The sequence below is a fragment of the Alligator sinensis genome, unplaced genomic scaffold (genome assembly GCF_000455745.1).
Source record: "Alligator sinensis unplaced genomic scaffold, ASM45574v1 scaffold579_1, whole genome shotgun sequence".
Lineage (NCBI taxonomy): Eukaryota > Metazoa > Chordata > Crocodylia > Alligatoridae > Alligator > Alligator sinensis.
The window spans coordinates 241,102-245,797 of record NW_005842023.1 but is presented as its reverse complement, the minus strand read 5'-3'; positions in this window follow the sequence as shown (position 1 = coordinate 245,797).

The window sequence follows — 4,696 nt, the reverse complement described above, 5'->3', positions numbered from 1 at the left end:
GATGAAGAACTTAAGAATACTGAGAAAACAGTTCTAGGAGAGAGTGTGCGAGCATTTACTGAGACTGGTAATATCGGGAGAAGAAGAGATAGAAATCTTTAATGTTTACGTGCCCACAGAAAGTGCCCAACGGACAGAATTATTCCAGCAATTAGAATTATACATGGCGGATCGGGAGGAAACAAATGATTGTCGATGACTTCAATTTTGTGATAGAAGGAGACAGGGAGGGAAGTAGCATCAGTGAAGCAATGGAAACATCAGCACGAATCCTGAGGGAGATGATTAAAAATGCAGGATTGGTAGATGTATGGGCGAACTCCAGAACAGCAACAAGATTTGATCCCAGAGGAAGGAGGTCTTCGAGAATAGACATAGTCCTATTATCAGAAGGATGGCAGGTGATGCAAAAGAACATAACAGGGGTTGTAGTGAGTGACCATTGAGCACTACAAGTCAAACTAAAAACAAGCCAGAAGTGGTGGAAAGGAGAAGGAGTGTAGAAGCTAAACATGAGATTGTTAGAAAACGAACAACTGTGTAAGGAATACGCAATGCTGTATAAAAGCTGGAAAACAGTAAAGGCAATGCAGGATTGGTAGATGTATGGGTGAACTCCAGAACAGCAACAAGGTTTGATGCTGCAGGAAGGATGTCAAGAATAAACCTACTCCTATTATCAGAAGGACTGGAGGTTTTAAGATCTCCTGGGATTGGTGGAGAATGATTAAGAAGCGAACAGGAGAGGTTTTCTGCAGAGCAGGACAGAAGGCAGTTTAAAGAAACAGATGAGAACTGAGAACCCTACAGAAGGAACTAGAGAAGATGCTAAAACAAACAGCACAAGGGGAAAACCACAGAGAATAGATTGACAAAGACGAGAGCTGACTCACCAGATGGTTTAGAAAAAGAGCAAAAGTAAAGGTCTTTTTAACTCGAGCACCATGGACAGAAGAAGGAGAATCATGGAGTAAAACCTTGCCAATCAAACTCAAAGCAGTGAAAAAGGAACTGCAGACAGTGAAGGGAGCATAGGGGGCACAGGGGGCTCCCCAGCACACTCAGCAGCAGACCCAGAAGTGGACCAGAAGCACTTCCGGTCGACTTCCGGGTCGACCGGGGGGCACGCGGGGTTCCCCTGCCTCAGCGACTGGTGCCTCCTGGGTTTAGGGGGGGACCTGGGGTCCCCCCGCTGCCAATCACCAAGCTAGAGGGGTGCAGGAGGCCCCCTTCCGGTCCACTTCCAGGTTCATCACTGAGCATGTGAAGGGCCCTCCCCCCACTCCTGTGGGACTCTCCTTCCACCAGAGCATCGCAGTGTTTAGAAACCACTCTGGTACCTTGAGGTATGTGGAAAAAACATTTAAAGCTGTGTCTATGTCCGAATCGCTGATTCTCTAGATCAGCATCGAATCTTCAGTTTCAGATTAGGCTGAATCAAATCAGGGACAGTGATCCGAATCAGCGAATCGAATCGCTGTCCCTGATTTGGGAAGAATCCGAATCGAATAGGGCCCGCTTTGCACACCCTTAGTTCCTAGCTGTGGAGCAAATTCGGGAGAGAGTCATAATAGTAAAGATGTATTTAGAGGTGATACACAAGGCAGACATAATAAGATGGATAGAACAGAGAGTACAAAGAGTAGAGACAGTGGAGAGAGTCTTAGATAAGTACAGAATATGGATGGGGGCCTGGAGAATGAGGGCAACCCTCAAGAGCAATGAATTCAACAAAGGAGGGTGAGGCACCTGCTATTTGTCATCCAGGTAGGGCCCCAACAATGTGGTTGTTGACTTGACATGTGCCAGATCAACACTCGGGATCCCAAAATTGTGCTGTTAGACAGAAGGGCATGATACAAAATTATACACACACGCACATACTACACAAACACCACTATGAGTTCACACACACACACACACATGTACAAACACAAACACGCACTTTCGTGGCTGTGTGTAAACACTAGGGGACGTTTGGGGTAACTTGGTGCTTGGGGTTATTTAAGGTCAAGTGTCCTCGGGGTTACTCGGGGTCACTTAGGTTTAATGTGCCCTGGGGTTACTCGGGGTCACCTGATGCCAGGGTGGAAGCGAGAGGAAAAGCCCAGTGGCAAGGAGGAGACAGCTGGGAAATGGAGGGGCAGAAAGCTGGGAGATCAGGAGGGAGATAAGTGGTAGCAATGAGGCACCAGCTATATAAAAGCTGGAAAACAGTAAAGGAAATGCAGGATTTGTAGATGTATGGGTGAACTCCAGAACAGCAACAAGTTTTGATGCTGGAGGAAGGACGTCAAGAATAGACCTAGTCCTATTATCAGAAGGACTGGAGGTTTTCATATCCTCTGGGATTGGTGGAGCGTGATTAAGAAGCGAACAGGAGAGTTCTGCAGAGCAGGACAGAAGGCAGTTTAAAGAAACAGATGAGAACTGAGAACCCTACAGAAGGAACTAGAGAAGTTGCTAAAACAAACAGCACAAGGGGAAAACCAGAGAGAATAGATTGCCAAAGACGAGAGCTGAATCACCAGATGGTTTAGGAAAAGAGCGAAAGAAAAGGTCTTTTTAACTCGAGCTCCATGGACAGAAGAAGCAGAAACATGCAGTAAAATCTTCCCAATCAAACTCAAAGCAGTAAAAAAGGAACTGCAGACAGTGAAGGGAGCAGAAGGGAAAAGTGCAACGGGACAGGAGAAAGTGCTGGAAGTGTCACAATCCTATGTGCCAGTTATCCTATGAATAACTATACAAAGGTAGAGGGACAGACAAAATAAAAGTCCATTCATTGTGGAGGAAATTGTACAAAGAATAGACGAAGAAGGAAGAGTGGAGATGGAGAGAGAAATTACCCAGAAGGAGGCGTATGAAGCAATGAGAAAGTTGAAGAGGGGGAAAAGCACCAGGCCAAGACAGATAACCAAGTGAATTTTATGAGAAATTTGGGGGATGCATAGGCAAAGACCTGGTAAAATTATTTAATAAAATGTGGGAGCAAGGTGAAATAGATAAACAGTTTGTATAAGGAGTCATAGTCCTTAAAAATAGTAGAGAAATAATTTAGAGAGAATTGGTAACCAATTACACTGGTAAACACATATTATAAAATCTTTGCAAAAGTGTTAGCACAAAAAATGAGGGGCAACTTAGCAGATCTGATCCAGAAGGACCAGAAGTATGCCATATGAGGGAGAAGAATTGCAGACACGTTATGGTTAATAAGGGACATGCTGGTAGATGTGGAATAGAGAAAGCGAAACACAGTGGTTATGAATATAGATTTGGAAAAAGCATATGACCAAGTAGAGTATGGGTTCGTGCTCACAGTCCTAGGAAAAATGGAATTCCTAAATAAGATGATCCAGGCAATACAGCTGCTGTATGAGATGGCCAAGAGCCATATTGATAAATGGTTACTTGAGCTGGAACTTTGATATATGATCTGGAGTAAGACAAGGCTGCCTGTTATCAGCCGGGCTTTTCATGTGTGTCCTAGAGTCTTTGCCCCAGAAAATAAGGAGAGACAAGCTGATTCCAGGGGCCAAAATCCTTGATGGAAAAGAATCTAAGTGCGTGCTATATATGTAATAGGACAAGACCAGCTGTTGATTGATAGGGTATGAAACAGACTACAGCAAAGTGGCAGGGGCAAAAATTAATAAAAAGAAGAGCATGGTAATGAGTATAGGGAATTGGGAAGGGCTGGAGGACTGTGGTTTGCAACTACAAACACAAGGAATGAAGATTCTGGGAGTATAGATGGACATGAAAGGGTAAGGCAGAGGCAGACAGGCAGAGCTGGGGATCAGCCGGGGTGGGGAGAACACTGCTGTGAGCATGGGCTCCTCACGTGTGTGTGTGTGTTTGTAGCCCCCTGACCACAGCGCCCTGGGCAGTTGCCCATGTCACCCACCCTGAAGGCTACCTCGGCTGTATACCCTGGAGATCAGGATTACACGAGAGTTCTACTCACAAAAAACAGAACCTTTCAGGTTGTCCCCATGCTTTTTTGTTGTTGAAGTGCAGTGGTGCCCAACCTTTTCATAGAATCGTAGAAAATGAGGGCTGGAAGGGACCTTAGGATGTCATCTAGTCCAACACCCTGCTCAAAACAGGACCATCCCCAACTGGTTCATTCTAGCCAGGGCTTTGTCAAGCCCGGTGTTAAAAACATCCAAGGATGGAGATTCCACCACCTCTCTAGGTAATCTATCCTAGTACTCCACCACCCTTCTAGTGAAAGAGTTTTTTCTAATATCCGACTTAAACCTCCCTTGCTGCAACTTGAGACCATAGCTCCTTGTTCTGTCATCTGTCACCACTGAGAACAGTCTAGCTCCTTTTGGTCCCATGGCCCAAACAAGTGGTGCAAGGACAGTTTGCAGGCCCGGTCAGACTCTGCACCCAGGATCAGGTCCACATGCCTGGTTCCATAGTGCAATGCAGCGGATGGATGGCACTGGTCCCAGGGCCTTGATCTCAGCCTACAGGACTGGTTAGAGGAAGGGCAGGGTCCCAGGGCCCCAATCCTGAGATCAGGCTGGGACTTGAGCATCCTTGTAGCCAAAATGAGGAACAGTGGATTGGCCCTCACCTAGAGGCTCTACTAAGTAGATCTCTGTGTCAAGACAAGAGTTCTAAAATGGCTGCTGTAATCAAACACCCGCTGAACGTTTGCTCTAGCCCTTAAAGTGGCAGG